Below are 18,452 nucleotides of genomic sequence, written 5' to 3'. Positions count from 1 at the left end.
GGTCTCCGTCCGGCTCTGAGCTCCCCCCACCCCCCCCCCCCGCCCTCCAGCGTCCCGAATCCACAGCTGCAGGGGCTCCCGTGTCCTGTGCTGGAAACGCCCTGTGTCACAGGGACGCGGCACAGGCCCTTGCCCACGGCGGGAGGGCGTCCGGCCCTTCGCTCGGGGCCGTGGCCGGGATCGCACAGCTGCAGGCCGTGTCCCGCGCTTGTGTGGCACCGTCCACCCGCGGTGGGGCCGGGAGGGGGCACCGTGTCCCCGCAGCCCCCGCGCAGAGGGTCCCCACCCTGGGGAGGGGCACGCGTACATGGACGCGCACGCTTGCACACACACGCTGGCACACACAGGGGCCTTTGCTGTGACGTGCGACAACGTCCGTCCATCGTGGGCCTTTTCCTTTAAATGTGGACACGGTCTCTGGCGTGAAGCCACGCGTCTCCCCACGCGCAGCGTGTGGGCAACACAGCCCTCCCTCCTCCAGTCTCTCTCGTGGCCCCTCGCGGTCTTCGATCCATCTGGAGTCATGACTTCACACACAAAATGGCGCAAGGGTCCTGAGGTGCCCTTGGGGACCCGCAGGGACAGGACCTCTCTCCTGGGGGATGTTAGCGCCTTATCCTCCGTCCAGTGCGGTGAAATCAAACATGCCCCCCACCCGTCTGTCCTTCCCTCCCTCCCTCCCTCCTGCAGCCCGTCCGTCTGTCTGTCCGTCCGTCCGTCCGTCCACCAGCTTGGTCTTAGGCTCTGAAGGTGTGGGTTCTGGGCTGAGCCGTCTGGGCTTTGACTCAGGCTCCGCAAAATACCGGCCTTCTGTCCGTCCACCCCCGGATGTCCGGTTCCTTGTGGTTTTGATTCTGAGTGAACTCACGGTAAGGAAGCTGCCTTCCCACGGAGAGCAGAGTCTGGTCCGCACGCTCAGAGACGCCCCCCTGTGGTGCCGGGTCTTAGCGCCAAGGTGGTCGTGGGAGGCACGGGGAGGCTGTCACCGGGAGGGAGGGGCAGCCTGACAGAGGAGTGGCCGGGAAGCAGCCTGTGCCCGCGAGGGGAGGCGGGCGGCGGGGCCGTGGTCCTGCGGTGGGGAGGGGGGGGTGGGCAGCCGCCTCTGCTCGGTGGTCCTGCCTTCCGGCCTCTCTTCCGGCCTGCGTGTCTGAGCATCCACGGGGCCGCCTCACTCACGTCCCGGGGTCGTGCGGGTCTAGGTTCCGGTCCGGGGTCCCGTTCTGAGGGGGCGACCGCACCCTCTGGGCCTCGCCCGACCTCGTTCCTCGAGTGTCAGACTACCTACCGCTCGTTCCTGCTCCCAGGTCCTGCTGAAGACGTCACGGAACGATGCCCTCCTTCGGTGAGGATTCGTCAAGGTTGGGAAGTGCCTCAGGCCCTGTCTCCGTGTCGGGGGGACAGTGGTGGCCCAGACGAGTCCCCATGTGGACGGAGGCAGGCTCTGGCGACACGGCGGCGCAGGCTCGGGGGCTGGTAAGTACCGTCGAGAGGAATGCGGGCAGCGGGGAGCCGGGGAGTGATGGCCACTCGGACCTGGAGGTGTTCGCAAGGACCTTGAACGCGGCGAGGACGTGAGCCGGGGGACAGCTGAGGCCGGCGTAGGGCCGTGAACGCCGGGGACGCTCGGACGCCAACCGTGCATACGCGGTCTCTGTCAGCCGCTGCTAGAGCTGACAGGAAAAGACATGCTAGCCAGCAGCTGACATACTTCCCTCCCAGAATCTTCTGAAACACAAGGCTTTGAAATTCAATAGTGATGCAATTCGTGGTGAATCGCGAAACTCTCAGTTTTGTTCTGAAAATGCCGTCGTATTCTCTCCTTAGCCGCAGTCTTATCACAGGTTCACATCCTGGTGGGTCAGGGGTTTCCTCCTGCGCGTTAAAGACCCCTTTCCACGTCGTCCGGCCTCCGGGGCTGCTGGGGGGAGCCCGTGTGGACCCCGTCCCGCCTCTGCGGCTGTGGCCGATTGGGCTGAGCGGGTGGCTTGTGTTTTCACCAGGAGGGGTGCGGTGTGGACTTCCGTGACTTATCCTCCCCGGGGCCCTCGTGCTTCTCGCATGTGGCTCTGGTGGCTCCCGTCCTCTGCTCCGGGCGACATGCTGTTCCCTCTGCGTCTTCCATTCGGATGCCCACCCCTCCCTGGGCCCCGACACTCGTCCGTCGGTCTGTCCGTCTCCACCCGTCCCTCAACCTCCCTGGCTTTGCCTGCATTCCGGTCCGGTTGGCTCTGCTTCTCTGGGAACCTTGGGTGACGCTCTTTCGATTTACTTCCGTCGTATTGAACAGACTCTTAAATTTCAGTACTTATGTTTTGAACTCCTCCTAGAAGTTCTGGTTCATTCTTTTACAGACGCTCTTCCGGTTCCGACGGCCCCTCGTCCCCCTCGCGTGCTCAGCTCTCTCTCCTCCTCTGAACTTATTAAATGTGCTTATTTAAATTCCGAATTGGACTTCCAATGTCCTCAGGCTTTGCTGGCCCGGTTTTGCATTTCTGTGTCTCCCCTGACTCACTCTTCAGGTGGCTTTTCCTTTTATGAGTTTTGTGATTTTTAATTATAATCTCATCCTCCCTTGAATAATGTGCGAAGTACAACCCTCCAGGCACCCCCACGCTTGCCTCTGCTAATTGCTTAGTGCCAATTCAGCCCTCTTTAAACTCAGTATTTGGCCTTCCTTCCTCCCCTTCCTTTTTCTTCGTGGGGACTGCACAAGAAAGTGAATTTCAAACGCAAACCGGCCTAAGTGTGTGTTTGCATCAGGCATCGTTGTGAGGTGAGGGTGCTCTGGGGCCAGAGGTGAGGGCATCTTGTGAAAAAATTATTTGCAAAGTTTTAAAAGGCAGTTTTTTAAAGAGCAGTGTTAGTTTACAGCCAGGCCGGGGGGAAGGAGCAGAGGGATCCCGTTTCCAGGGAACCCCCCCTCCCCTGGGGCCCCGCCTCCGCCAGCCCCACCAGACGGACGCTTGTCACAGTCGAGGGACCTGCGGTGACCCCTCACCACCCAGAGCCCCGGTTCACACTGGGTTCACTCTTGCACGTTCCCGGGCGGAGACTTCATCTTGGTTTATTCCGTTTCACTCAGAGCCTTGGCTGAGAACAGCAACCATTTCCTGTGGAAACTCGCCTTTTTCCAGTTCATGCCCCCTGGTCTCGTTTTGTTTTGTTTTGCCGCCGTTTGGGCGTCCCGGCTTTTCCGGGGTCTCATCCTGAATCCGAACCGGGAGGGCCCAGACCCCGTCCCCCGCCCCAGCACACGGCGGAGCCCACGGGACGCGGAGCTGAGCACGGCTTCCCGCCGGCCCCGCCTTCCCGTGGCACTGGCGGCGGGTCCCGGGCTATCCCCGTCACTGTCCCCGGACCCTGGCCGTTACCCGACCCCCTTGCTGGTGGAGCCCTGACTTTACAAGGGGTGTTCACACTGGATCTAGCATTTCAGCTTTTCTGAACCAGAAGCGTCTCTCATTTTATGTAGCTGTGTCAACATTGCTTTCTATTTCTCGTGCGCGTGTGTGAGTGTGCATACGTGTGTGCACACACGTGTGCGACACATACACAGAACACGGATGAGATTCCCTGTGGTGGTGGGAGGCCTTTCTTGGTACAGAACTTCCAAGATTCGTACCCTCTCTTGTCCTGTTTTTGCCGAATCTGCCCGCGACACAGGATTTCTGGAAAGAAGCACCTGACTGGTAGCCCCCACCCCAACCCCGTGTGCCCTCGGTCTCGCCGGTGGCTCCCGGCCCATCCTTTGCTCCACGGCGGGTAATTCTGGGCAGGACGAGGGCGCCTGGACGGCTCTGCTCATTTCGGCTCCGGAGGCATCCGCGTGAGGCTCCGAACAGGCATTGTAATCCTGCAGTCCTGCCCGTAACAAGGAGCCTTTCTTCTTGATTCTATTTTTAGACGTGATACGCTCCCACACTCCACTTGTTTGCTAAATGAACTCATTTTTAATCAAAAATCGCTACCATTAATTATCAGCTGTGCAATCAATATTCGTTTCAATTCAGCAGATAAAACTCCCTCTCCCACCTGACTCACACACGCCCCAAAAGGAAATTTATTTTCATCAGGGTTCTATGCATCATTAAGAGGTAGTTTGTCTTATTACGGCCTGTTATTAATGTTCAGAATCCATTTAATTTCACTTTTAACTGACTGTAGCAATGAGATAATTGATTTCATCGGGAGGTGGAGGGGCCGCGACGGGGGATGGGAAGGTACAGGAAGCAGGTCCTCAGTCCCAGGAGAGCTGGACGCCGGGGCCCCTCCCACGGGGGCCCTCGATGGAGCCTTCCCCCCCCACCCCCCGCCTCCCACCTCTGCCTCCCCCCTCCCACCATCTCTGGCCACACCTCCTCCCGACTGGAGGGGGGTGGGGGGGCAGCTCCGGAGTCTGAGTCCGAAGGGAAGGAAAGGCAGAACCGAAGCGGGAGCCACGCTCAGCCCTGCTCCAGGCAGCCGGGAGGGAGCACACAAGGGAGAGGGACAGAGGTGGTGGCCGTGACTCTCCAGCGTGGGGCCCTTCGGCGTGGGGAGCAACGGTGTCACTGCCCCCTCCCCGGCTGCGGGAGCTTTGTGAGGAGCATTGCCCCCCTGTCCGCACCGCCTGGGGGGGCAGGACTGTGTGCGTCCGGAGAAGACCATGCCCACAGCCGGTGGTGGCCTCGAAGGTCTAGACGCAGACCAGGGCGTTCGGGAGCCACTGAGGAGTCATCGTGAAATGCAGAGTACCTGACGTAAAGGTAGTGGGTTCCCAGGCTGGACCACAGAGCTAGTCGGCTCCTACCGCAGCCGGAACACTGTTCTCTGCATGTAATAGGGGAAAACCATATTTCCGGGATTCTCCTAAAGGAAGTGAATGGGAAATAGTCTTCACAAGATATCCGGTTGGGAAACTCACTGCAAACACAGCGCCCACGGCCAAAGGAAAGTATCTGCCGCCCAGGTAAGCACCTACCGATGACTTCCGTGTAGGGAAACAGCAGTGAGAAGCCAGCAAACAGATAAATACTCGGGGGTCACCTGACAGAGGATGAATATACTGTGCGTGGGAAGCGTTTCTACAAATCGAAACAAGGCGATGACAAAAGTTGCACGACGGCCCAAGGAAACAAGGTGGCAGTTTAGGAAGGGGCCACACAAATGGGCAGTGGCCAGCCGGGCATGCCTCCCCCCCCAGCAGCACGACCGCGCACGGGCAGGGCCACCGGACCCAGTGTGGCGGCTTCACTCCAGACGAGAAAGAGGAAGCGAGAGGGACGCCCGGCCGCCGGCCCTGCAGGACCCTGAGCGGGAGAGCTCAAGGGACCTTGTTCTCATGAGCCACGGGACACACGTTTTGTCTCCTCCAGCAGAGCCGATCTGGGGCTGGCAAAGAGGAGCAGGTAGGGCCGGGGAAGGGAGGCGGGCTTCACGGCAGGGGCCTTTCGGGGAGCCGACCGGGGGTCCCACTGAGTGCAGCTAGCGGGTTTTCACCAAGCGAACATCTGGCAGCCAGACAACGAGCTGGGGGCATCTCCGGCCCCGCCCAGACGTGGCCCGTGGCATCACCATGCCTGCCCTCGCACCCGTCCGTGGAATCTTCCAGTTTGTACCCTCGGTCTGGCGGCTTCTGCGTCACATTCGTCAGGTCTGTGAACGCGGTTGGCGGTGATTCCTTGTGGATTTTGGCCACAGGTCGTGGTTCACGGAAGTATTCTCTTCTCTTCTCCGCCGGCCTCTGCTGACTCTCTGGCAGCCGTGTTCTAAGGGACACAAGTTTTCCATTTGAATGTTTGCCAATCTCTGCCTTTCTTTGTGGTGTGAGTGCTTTTGGGGGCCAGGTTAGAAACCTTCGTCCAATTAAAGGTCAAAGGTTTTCTATGTTTTCCTCTATAATCTTTTTGTTTTGTTTTCTCTTTCACAACATTCAGATCTACAATCCGTGTGGAAATACTCATTTTCCAGGATGATATAGGGCAGGAGTAAAGATTCACTTTCTTTCCCCTGATTTGATGGAAACACAATTTAGCAAGATCACTCCACAAGGTCCCCTCTGTCCGAAGTGGCCACGTATGGGCGGTTGGTTCTGGGCTCTCCATCCATTACTGAGGCACTTTTCGATGCTAACGTGGATGCCAAACAGCCTTAACTGCTATGGCTTTCTAATAGGTTACCTTCCATTTCTGTTTGCTGAGAGCTTTTAACGTGAGTAGATGCTGGATTTTATCGAATAACTTTCTGCATCCTCCATTACGACTGCGTGAATTTTCTCCTTTGCTGTCAGTGGGGTGAATCACATCAATTTCTTCTTTTAACGTTAAACTACCTTTGCATTTCTGGAATTAAATCTGCTTGTTCGTGATGTATCCCACATTTTGCAAATTGCCGAACTCAATTTACTAATGTTTTGTTTGGGACTTTAACTTCCGTGCCCACGAGTTGTTCTGTGGTCCTTGCGCATCATAAATTCTTGCCAGGTTTCGGTGTCAGGGCCGTGCTGGCCTCCTGACTCTGGGATGTGCTGCCTCTGTTCGTACTTTTGGAAGATGTGCCTGTTGCTACTACCCACGTTTACGTGATTAGACGGACTTGCCAGTAGAGCCGTCTGGGCCTGAAGGTATCTTTTTGAGAGGTTTTCCACTGCAGATTAAACTTATTTGCTAGACATTAAGGCTTTCAGATCTTCTCTTTCTTCCCATGTCAGCTTTGGGAAACTGTGCTTTTTCTTGGGGGTGGTGGGGGGATCTGTTTCATCCAAGTGGTCAAACTGGCTGGCATAGTTTCCCTTTATGACTTATTTTACGTCCCCAGGATCTGCAGAGGTATCCATGGTAACGTGTGCCTTTTACCTGTACATTTTTATCGATCATTTTAATAGGACTTTTCAAAAAGCTAACGTTTGCCTTGGTTGATTTTCCTGTTGGGTGACTGATTTCTATTTCCTTCTCGTTGCCTTCCCTGAGTCTAATTTGCTGTACATTTTCCAATTTGGGGGGATACAGAGCTAGACTATTGACTTTTAGCTTTTACCCTTCAGTAACATAAGGGCTTCAGGACCTACACTTCCTTCGAACTATTATTTCAGCTGCAAATAAGTTGCATTGGTTAACAACAAGACAATAGGCCCGAAGGAGTGGCTTATGCCGAGTGCCGTGTCACCAACATAAGGTGACATGACACCAACATAAGGTTTGGCTCCCCCCGAAACGGAATCTTAGGCCGGTCAGTCGGGAACTGCCTGGTCAGGACTGGTTAGGACTGGTGAGGCTCCGCCTGCCGGACCCCTGCCCGCCCCCGCGGAAAGCGAACTGGGGAGAGCCGGCCCCCTGTTTTTCCGGGGATAACTCCCTCGTGCCGTGCCGTGCCCGCTGCTTTCTGGCTGCGGGAGTCCTTCACGTCGGACAGCTCCTCGGAGCCCCTCTGTCCGCTGCCTGGGATGCTGCCTGGTTCGGATCATGGACTCCAGCCAGTGAGACCTTTACGATATGCTCAGCTGAGGGTTTAAACACATTTCATCATCACGAAGCTGCTTGTTTAAAATGGTTTCTAATTTCTTTGTGACTTCGTGGAGCAATGGATTATTTCGTAGTATTCTGTGTAACTCCCAAACAGGTAAACATCTTCTACAAGTCTTTACCTCATTGATTTCTAGGTTACTTCTGTTGTGGTCAGAAAACACACTTAGAACATGTGAATATTTGACGTTTACAGAGACTTCTTTACGGCCCAACATGTGGCTGATTCTGTAAAGGGCCAGATAGCAGCATTTTAAGCATCAGCGGCTGCATGGGCCTCTGCTATGTAACTCTGCTATTATTTTGTGCAAAAGCAACCACAGAAAATATGTAAACCAATGTGTGTTGCTGTGTTTCAATAAAACTTTATTTATAAAGATTTTTTTAATGGATATTTATTTTTGAGAGACAGAGACAGAGCACAAGCAGGGGAGGGGCAGAGAGAGCGGGAGACACAGAATCCGAAGCAGGCTCCGGGCTCCGAGGTGTCAGCAGAGAGCCCGATGTGGGGCTCGAACCCACAAACCGTGAGATCATGACCTGAGCCGAAGTCGGATGCTTAACCGACTGAGCCCCCCCCAGGCGTCCCTCTGTCTTAGCATTTTAAAAGTCCACAGAAAAATAAGCAAACACATGCACTATCGAGAACAAAATCCACAGATGTGCTGTGAAAGATACAGGGTGCTGGGGTGCAGGGCCCAGGAGGTGCCCACGGCGGGTGGCGGCGGAGGGAGCAGGTGCCGAGTGGAGGGAAGCAGACCTCCGCTTGTGTCTGTTCCCACGGCATCACCTGGTTGGTCCCGGGACGGACCCTGGACGGAGCCGTCCAGCAGGACGGGCAGCTGGACCGGGAGGCCCGTCCGCACCAGAGGCCGAGGGCCAGGATGAGCGCGCACGTGGGGAAAACGTCACAAGTGCTGTCGTTTGCGGTGAAGAAAGACACAGATCAGTGCAAACAGGCAACGTCTTCGGGGAAAAATTATGCCCCGAAAGACAGAAGCCACACTTAATGGGGTGGAACACAGAATAAATGATGGAGGGGGTCCCCAGGGAGCAGGAGGAGGGAGAGGGGCCCTCTGGGGGTGGGGGGGGAGATGGCCCTTGGGGATGTGGTAGGGTGGGGGGGGTGACCCGGGAGGGGAGAGGGAGAGGGGCCCGCGGGGAGCAGGGTGCGGTGGCCCAGGCCTCGGGCAGCGTGGGCCGGAGGGACGGGAGCGTCCGGGGGCCCAGGCTGCTGGAGCGGCCCCGGGCGAGCCGAGGGCCAGAGCGGCCGGCTCCCAGCTGCGCCTTCCCAGCCTTTAGGGAGGGTTCAGGGCAGTGCCGCTCAGAATGTCCGAGTCTCCGGAAGAAGACAAAGCCCCCGATTTATCTTACAAACCCAGACGGATGACGCTGTCAAAACCCGAGGCGTGCAAAAAACCTCAACGTGAAACGCACGGCCAGACGCACCGACAGCCGGGTCCCGCCCCGGACGACCGTCTGCAGATCGATTTAGCGATGGAGCGAGACACTGACACCTCACAATTAAACCAAGCTTCGCCAGCAAAGCGCACGCCGTTCCAAACCGGAAAATCTATTAGCACGATCCATGTAAATCCAATAAACTGAGGGAAAACCTTATTATGAACGGATTCCGAATATCATCTCCTGACATTAGCGACTTTTCCCAGCAGAAACTGTAGACCGAACGGAGGAAGGGGACAGCCTCGCGCACCGACTCCACTCGTGAGATACCGGAAGCGTCTCCACGACCTTCAGAACGCGGCGATCTTCTCTCCGCTCCAGCCCCGGCCCCCCGGGGGCTCCCGCCCCGACGCACAGGAAGAAGCAGGCCCGACACACACGGTGTCACACTGTCACCTCCGGCCGAGGGACGTCTGCGCACCTGGAACCCTCGCGTGCTCCGCGGGGGCGCGGCCACGGTCGGGAACGGTGAGCGGCGTGGCCGCAGACGTGGCCTCCTCCCATCCCGCAGGCGGGGCCGGAGCTGAGGGCGAAGGCCAGTCACGTGCTCACACGCTCATGCACATGTGCTCTCACGTATGTGCACTCACACGCTCACACATACAGGCTTACACACTCACAGTGCTCACACACATATAGGCTCACACACACTCACACGTGCTCTCACACGCTCACTCTCTTGCACACGCACTCACACAAGGCTCACACACAGCGCTCACACATACACGCCCACTCTTGCACACACGCTCACACTCTTGCACACAGACTCACACGTGCTCACACTCTTGCACACGTGCTCACACACAGGCTTACACACTCACAGTGCTCTCACACACGCTCACACTCTTGCACACGCGCTCACACTCTCACACACAGTGCTCTCACACACGCTCACACTCTTGCACACGCGTTCACACTCACACACAGGCTTACACACTCACAGTGCTCACACACAAGGTTCCCACGCTCACACGTGTTCTGACACGCTCACACAATCCTCTCATGCTCATGAACACATCCTCACACATGCTCACATACTCAACACACACAATACGTGCTTGCACATGCTCACACACACACACACACACACACACACTGGCCACCACGGCCAGGGGACACTGTGCCCAGAGCTTCCGGAGGGATCCGCCCACCACACCCGGATCTCCGGGTCGGGTCTCCGGGACTCGAGAGACTAGAGTTGGGTTGTTTCAAGCCTCTAGGGTGGGCACTTTGTCACGGCCGCCCCAAGCTGGTCCCCTGGTCGGGTGCCCTCCGGATGCCACATGGGCCGTGAGGGGGGTAAGGATGGCCCCGGGGGACGTGAGTCACCGCGGGCTCGGGTAGGCAGTGGCGGGCCCTCACCGTCACCGGCGAGGCGACCTCGCTCGTCCACTCCTGTCTGCTTGTGCTCCATGCGCACGTGGAAGAAAACACTATTGCCGCAGCCCTCGGGCCTGGACGCCGTCGTGGAGGACATCGCAGCGGGGGCCGTGGCGGGGCGTGCTGTGTTGGGGGCGCTGGCACCGTGGGGGAGCGCGCCGCGGGGTGTCGCGGTGGGCGCTGCTCCCCCAGACACAACCTGTCTGGCCGCGAAAGCTTCTCCTGCACCCGCGTGAGTCACTCGGAGGTTTTCAAGCGGCAGGTGACGATGGTGGCGATGACTTCCTGGTGGGGACGAGCCGCGCAGGGTGGCAGAGCCAGCGAGCCCCGTCAGCCTCTGGTCTTTGCTTAAAGTATGAATGTCTCCCTCTTGGTCCCTGCCTCTCTGGGAATTGCTTTGTTTAGTCTTTATCCAGAGAGACACGGATTACACCTAATTAGGCGTCATCCCTGCCCAGGATTTAATTGCAGTCTCTGAATATTTTGCCTTTTTCGAGCGGTGTGCGAGCCTTTAATTACAGCCTACTGACGCTGGCCTTTCTGTCAACAATAAATCAGCCTCCGGCCGTCATGCTGGCTGGGCCTTCCCTCGGGGACCGATTTCTGGAAGCCACACCCCACCCCCCCACCCGGCCTTGCCTTGGAGGTCACATCCCTAATTCACTGAATAATTAGATCTCCATGACAATCAAAGAGGCCGTCTGTGACAGCCACCAGCCACGGTGACATGACGGGGTGGTTTACGATACCCACACACCTTGACCACTTTTTATGGATGTCTCTTTATATTTTAATGAAAGAAAGGCAATTAGCTATAAACTGATTACTAAGAACATAATCAGGGTCATTTCTTTGCAACAAATCAATCAACAAAATGCTAATTACAGACGGTCTTTTAGGCCCAGATTAATCTATTAGTAATTAAAGCCAAGTGCAAATCCAACCTTGATCTAATTGTCGCCCAAAGGCACAGACGTCTTTTTGTTGACCGATAAGATGCTGTTATTTCACTTAATGTAGGAGGAAAGCCTGTCAGTCGTCTGGGACAGTCACATTTTTAGGGAGGTCTTTGGAGGAAAACGGAAGCGGACTGATGCTTTGAAAGATGGGATCTTTTTTCCCGATGCATTTATAATTTAATTTGCATTTTTATTGTGTGTATAAAAGGCGCTTTGCTCTGAATGCCCAGGCCAGGGCTGGTCTCCTCCCCACGGGAGCAGGTGTGGGCACTGACCCCGCGGCTGGACGTACCCAGTCAGCCCCTGGGAGAGCAGCCCCCTGGAGCGCCGGCCGGGAGGGCCGGGGTCTCCAGGGAGGGGGCGCCGCGGGCTCACGGGGGTCTTCTTACAAAGCCTTCGTGCTGTCTTGATTTATGACTTCAGAGCTAATGTGGGTTGAGTTCACTTTCCGAGTCACAGAAGGAAAGTCCTCGGAGGCCGATAGGAGCGGCCGGAGAGCCAAGGCCGAGGCCCCTGGACGCGGGTACCAGGGCGAGGCGGAAATCACCGGGGTCCTGACAGCCCGGTCATTCATGACCCGCCACCGACAGTCCCGCCGCCGACAGGACCTGCCTGGCGGGATCCGTGTGGGGAGAATCGCCCGCAGGATTGTGGGCGCTCCTCACGGGTGGGGCGCGTCCTGACCTCTCCGCCATCGGTCTGGGCCCCTGGGCGTCCGCGGACGGGAGCTTGCGGGGCAGGTCCTTGCAGACGCGCCCGAGGGCACCGGCCTTCACCCCACGTGCGTCTCTTGGTTTTTCTCTGCGGGGTTGCTGGTGCTGCTGGCGGTGTGTTGGCTGCTGTGTGTTCGGGAACCGCGCTCGCGTCTCCTGGGATCGAGGGCCACGGAGGGGCCGTGAAGGGTGGAACAGACCCGTGTGTGCACAGCGGCTTCTCCCAGGAGACGGACCAGCGCTGACGTGTGGGGCGCTGGGTGTGCTGAGTGCGGATGACGTCGGGGCGTGCCGTGGGCTCTGTGGCCGGTGACAGAGCTCAGCCTCCCTGGCGGGACCGTGGCCGGTGTGGAGTGTCCACGAGGAGTGGTTAGCTCATCCCGGCTGAAGGCCGGCGTTGCCCCTGGGTCCGAGCTGATGGCGGGGACAGACCGGGAGGCAGGGAGGGCGGCGCTGGGGGTTTGTTCCCTGGCTTCCTAGGGGACTCTTCCAGGTCCAGGGCTGTCTTGCTTCTGGTCATTCCTGTCCCCGTGGCTCCGTTCCTGTGTCCTCGCCTGCCCGTGTGGACGTCACAGGGGTCAGCAGAGACCCACAGGGCCTTCCACGGCCAGAATAGCACAGTGGACGCGCCTGGTTCCAGGGCCACCCACGCCGGGGGCCGGGAGGAAGCACCTGGGGTCAGGTCAGCCGAGAGGCCGAGCGCACGGTGAAGCCCACGCCCTGGAGAGCCGGCCCGCCTCCGCCCGCGTCCTCCCCGCGCGACACGGGGCCCCGATCTCACGCAGCAGTGGGCATGCGCCAGGCTGTGGAGCCGTCCCCGGTGTGGCCCCGGGTCCCCGGGGGTCTAGGGCGACCCGTGGATGAGCATTTCTAAGTGATGTCCGTGCCACGTGCCCTGTCAGGGGATTTGTCCTGACAAGGCGGCTTTGGCGGCTTTCTGGGCAGCAAGCGGGGACAGGGGGTGCAGGCCACACGGCCACTGTCAGGGCCCTTCCCGGTCCCCTCCTTCCCCACGGCCTCGGGGACCCAGGAGGGGATGGGGTGCAGCTGGGCCTCCACACGCATACATCCCAAGTGACACACCCCACCTGTTGCTCACACCCCCCAGCACGACCACACAGGCGCACTAGCCGGGAGGCCTTGGTTTGGGGCGGGGACGGGTGCTCTGCCCGGGTGGGGGTGTCGCTGGCACCTTCGCGTGCCATCTGCTACCGTCTCACAGGCAGGCGCAGCGTAAGCAGAGCCACACAGGCTCTTTGGGACCCCGCGCGTCCCCGCCAGGGCGGCCAGAGCCGGGGTCGGGCAGCAGGGGAGGGACAGCCTTTCCCTGGGACGCCGTCGGTCTCCAGGCCCCGGATGCGGTAACTCCAGAAACACGCCCCGGGGGGAACGTGGGACCCCTTCAGTGCGGGACAAACCCCGTTGTAGGGGGGGCATCGGACACACGCAGCTCGCGAAGCTTGACCCTCCCCGTAAGCCCGTGAGGAGTAACTGGGCGTCCCAGGACCAGAAAGGGGGGGCGCAGAGAGGTGGCGCCCCAGTTTCCTTGACTGAAAGGGGGAAACTGAGGCCCAGAAAGGGGAGATGCTTCTCCGAGCTTCCTGGTCAGTGAATGCCAAGGCCGGTCCTTGCTGTGCACCTGCCCTGCCCACCTGGCTCAGTGTCCATGGTGGGGGGGGTTGCTGGTGGGGTGAGGACGTGGGCCGTGCGTGGCCCCGTCCGGGTGGGGGCTTCATGTCCGCCGTCCTGTGCGCGGACGGTCTGCAGCTGCGGGTGGTTTCGGGCTGGGCAGGGGGTGGATGCTGCTATCCTTGTTTCAGAGCTAAAGGCCCTTGAGGTGTGAGGATTGAAAAAACCCCTGGAAGAAGCGGAAAGAGTAATTAATCAGACAATTAGCATTTCAAAGGCAAGGGGTTCTGAACAGAGCGGCCTGAGTAATGGGGAGCGGCAGGCCCGGGCGCCCCAGGACTCCGGTCGCCACACTCACTTAGGAAAGCAGCTCATAGCACAGGGACGCTGGAGTCCGGGGGTTCAGAGTCCCCTCCCCCCGCCTCCGGGCATCCGGGTTCCTCCAACCCCCTGTGTGGCGGCCAGCTGGCCCGGTGGACATTCGGGCTGCAGCTCCCACCAGCCCAGCGCTGACCGGCTCTGGGCATCGAGACCCCATCCGAGATCCAGGGGGCGTTCTGACCGGCTCTCGACAGCGCGGTGCCGTGGGGTTGTGCTTCCTTGTCCAGGAGACCAGGAGCCGCACTGCACAAACGGTGCACTTGGTGATGCGAGGCCAGCAGGGGTCATTCCCGGACCTGCAGGGTGTCCCCTCGGATTCCTCTGTCCCCAAATCGGCCAGCTGCTTGAAGGAAAGCCAGGGAGAATGTACAGGACTCGGCCGTGACCAGATTTCAACAGGCCAAGCAATGAGTCGTCGTCAGCTTGTTACTTTATGTGTGAGATGATTCACACGCGTGCGGTTGTCATCTGTAATAAACAAGATGAAAGTTTTTGCTTAACAGCTGCTCAGAGAGAGCCCTCGGTCTAGAAACTGAGGAAGGAACATCTTTCATGTCACATAATTAGTTTCTTTTTCCACCTTTGATAAACACCCGCATTTAAAATGTGTTCTGCAGAGCCGCTCCGTCTGGTGCCCGAGGGGGAGGGGAAGGGCCAGCCCGGCCCTGCCGTCCAGCCTCCTCCAGGCGCGAGGCCCGCGTGCTCGTCCTTCACCGGAGACCCGGCCCCGTGGATGCCGGAGACCAAGGCCCCAGCCCTGGCCCAGGGCGGGGGTGGGCGGGGGGCGTCTTCTGCCCTGCCGCAGCTCAGACCCCTGTGTAGACAGGGCTGATTTCATGGAGGACGGCACGTGCCTCCTGCCTTCGTCCTCTGCCTGACCGCTGGCTCTCCCGAACAGTCGCAGGGCGGCGTCCCTCTCCTGTCCCCTAAGGGCCTCCTGCCCTCCCCGGTGGGCAGTTCTCCACAGCGTTTTGTGGGCTCGCCTCCCCCCGCCGACCATGTTGAGAGGGACCTCCGGCCCCTGTCAAGTTCTCGTAAATGCCCAGGGGGGCCGGCAGCCTCCACCATGCAACGCAGTGAGGAAGGGTCTCCCCGAGCTGTGTGCCAACAGGGGGCCCCCGCCATGACCACCGCCGGCCAGGGGCAGGTGGCCGAGGCCGCACGCGCGGGGAACCCAGCCTGTGGTCTGAGGACGTGTCCCAGATGCAGGGCCATTGGGGTCAGAGTGGAGGGTCCTGAGAAACGGGTCTGGGGTCCCTGGTGGTGGGCCGGGTGGGGGCTCTGCTGAGTGAGCAGCTGGGAGGGTGGGAGGGAGACCATGGTGTCGGGGCCTCTTTCAGCCCGTGACCCCGGAAGGAAGGACGGAGCCCAGGGCGAGCCTGGCCCCGGAGCGGCACACACAAATCCTGACCCCGCCCCACAGAGCTGCCGACAAGACACAGCGCGAGGTGGAGCCCGCAGCGGTCACGGCCACGGCCCCACAGCACAGGTGCACAGCGTCCCCGGGCAGGAGACTCCTAGACATGCGCAGAAACGGGAAGACGTCGCCTACGGCTGGAAAAGGGAGCCAATGGAGACCGAATCCCGGCACGGCGCAGATGTTAGAATCATCAGACAAAACTCCCGTCGCGGTTATTATAAATACGCCAGAGAAATTAAAAGGAAGCGTGTTGGGACACGGAAAGAGAGGCGTGGTCTGGAAAAGCCTCAGCAGAGCAGAGCAAACCATAAAAAGCAACCAAATGGCTACCGTAGACCCCAAATCTACAAACGCTGAACCAACAGTCCGCCAGCGGACGGGCTCAACGGCGGGTTGGGGTCGCCAGGTGGAAAAGCCCGTGAACTTACAATGCACAGAAATGATCCCAGCTGAGGAACGGCGAGGAGGAAAGCCTGAAGAAATGCGCAGGGCCGGCGGGACGCTGAAAGTGAGGAAATGTGAAAATCTGGGAGGTGCACATAAACTGGGGATTGGAGCCGCGAGCGCTTGTACTGGAAAATGCGGAAAGATTTCGGGGTCTGGGTTTTCACCATCAGCAGATACGTGAAGACCAGAGTGTGCATAAGTAATAAAAAGGGGCCACAAGCCGGTGACAGATGACACAACACGAGTAAACAGGAAAAATCTGTGTGAGTATTAATAAAATTCATACATGCCTCACAGGGCAAAACATGACTCAGGAAGAAGAAATATGGGTTCTGGAGAGCTCTGAATCTACTAGAGAAGACAATAGAAAACCTTCCCCAAGTAAACCCCGAATCCACAGGAATCCCAGAAGAAAAATGTCGGGCAGAAATAGCTCTGCTTCTCCCCCACCGGTCCAGCAAATGGAGAGGAGGGTAACCCTTGCTTTAGCTCTCAGCACAGCCCTGCCCTGTCCCCCGAGAAAGGGGACCGCAGAGTTCCGTCTTCTTCATGAACACGGACGGAAGAGTCCTCCACGAACCACGCGGAACCGGGACGTGGCAGCGAACAAAGGTATAGAGCACCTCACGGCCAAGGATCCTTCGTCAGGAACGCAAGGTCGGCTCCGTGTTCAGAAATGAACCGAAGGCGTTTTCCTCATAACAGAAGAAGAGGAAAAAACATAAACTCTTACTAATTGATGTAGAAAAACCATTTGGCAGCCCTTAACATGTAATTCGTGATTTAAAAAAAAAAAAACCTCAGAAACATAGGATGGAATGAAATTTTAGCCTGAAAATCACTTATACCCTCCAGGTAGTACCTCCCAGGAGGTAACACCTTCCAGAACGAAGCACCATCCAGTTATCGTGCTAACAAGGTCAGCAGGCAAAAAACGTCGTGTTAGTGGATATAAGCAATAAACAATTGGCAAGTAAATTAAAAAAATCCATTTCTGGCAGCAGGAGAAAATACCCGGGAACACGTTGGTGCAGGCTGTCCGAGATGCCTCTCCGAAAATGACAGTGTTTTGCCGAGTGAAGTTAAGTCAGATCTCCAGAAAACGTGGAAGCTGTATTTACGGGTCGGGAGACAAGTGTTTGTGACAGAACTGTTCCCTCCAAATTAGTTTATCCCAACGGCCTTTGTACGAAAAAGCAGAAACTGGTGAACTGGCTCTAAAAAACATACCGTCCTTCCAAGGACCCGGAGTAAGGAAACCATGCTGAAAAAGGAAAACTTTGTCATTCCGTTCATGGGGATGTTTCACTGTATTTTGTACGGAAATTTGTAAAGTTTTGCCTTCTTTGCCTCAGGCTACAGTTACGTGGAACTGCTGACGTGGCAGGTGTGGGGCTGCTGTGGGCGGGACACTGTGGCAGGGGGACGGCAAGGACACCGGGAGCCTCAGTGGCAGCACAGGGGCCCCTTCCGGGGGCTGGTGGGTCCGACTCAGGACTCAGGACGCTTCCTCCTGCAAATCGCATCTTAAATAAGAGGCTCCGAGAGTCACCACAGAGGGAGAAGGGGGCTGGGGGTCTCGCGGGGTGTCCTCAGGGTTAGAGTGGGCGGCATGTGATGTCATTGCACCCAGTGGCCAAAGTTGGGACGGCGGGCAAATGTCGTCTTCCGGTGTCCCAGGGGGACGGGAGGGTGGTGACCCCAGTGTCCTTCGTCCTCAGGCCTAATTCCTGCTCCCAGGTCTGTTTGCCTTTTCAGAGCGTCACTTGTCCCAGCCACGAGCTTTCTATGATGGCACTCGGGACGACGCTTCCATGTGTGGGGGACTGTTCCTGGGCTTCCTGCTCTGACCTCCTCAACTCAGGGTCACATCACGCTGCCTTGATTTCTGCGCGAAATGATGTCCCTGTCACCATCATCCTGCACGGCGTCCCCATCACCCCCACCCTGTACAATGTCCCCGTCACCCCACCCTGCACGGTGTCCCCATCACCCCCACCCTGTACAATGTCCCCATCACCCCTTCCTGCACAATGTCCCCATCACTCCCACCTGTACAATGTCCCCGTCACCCCCACCCTGCACGGTGTCCCCATCACCCCCACCCTGCACGGTGTCCCCATCACCCCCACCCTGTACAATGTCCCCATCACCCCTTCCTGCACAATGTCCCCATCACTCCCACCTGTACAATGTCCCCGTCACCCCCACCCTGTACAATGTCCCCGTCACCCCCACCCTGCACGGTGTCCCCATCACCCCCACCCTGCACGGTGTCCCCATCACCCCCACCCTGTACAATGTCCCCATCACCCCTTCCTGCACAATGTCCCCGTCACCCCCACCCTGTACAATGTCCCCATCACCCGCACCCTGCACAGTGTCCCCGTCACCCCTTCCTGTACAATGTCCCCGTCACCCTCACCCTGCACGGTGTCCCCATCACCCCCACCCTGTACAATGTCCCCATCACCCGCACCCTGCACGGTGTCCCCGTCACCCCTTCCTGTACAATGTCCCCGTCACCCCCACCCTGCACGGTGTCCCCATCACCCCCACC

This window comes from Lynx canadensis, chromosome B4 (assembly GCF_007474595.2).
Source record: "Lynx canadensis isolate LIC74 chromosome B4, mLynCan4.pri.v2, whole genome shotgun sequence".
Classification (NCBI taxonomy): domain Eukaryota; kingdom Metazoa; phylum Chordata; class Mammalia; order Carnivora; family Felidae; genus Lynx; species Lynx canadensis.
This window is presented reverse-complemented; position numbering follows the sequence as displayed.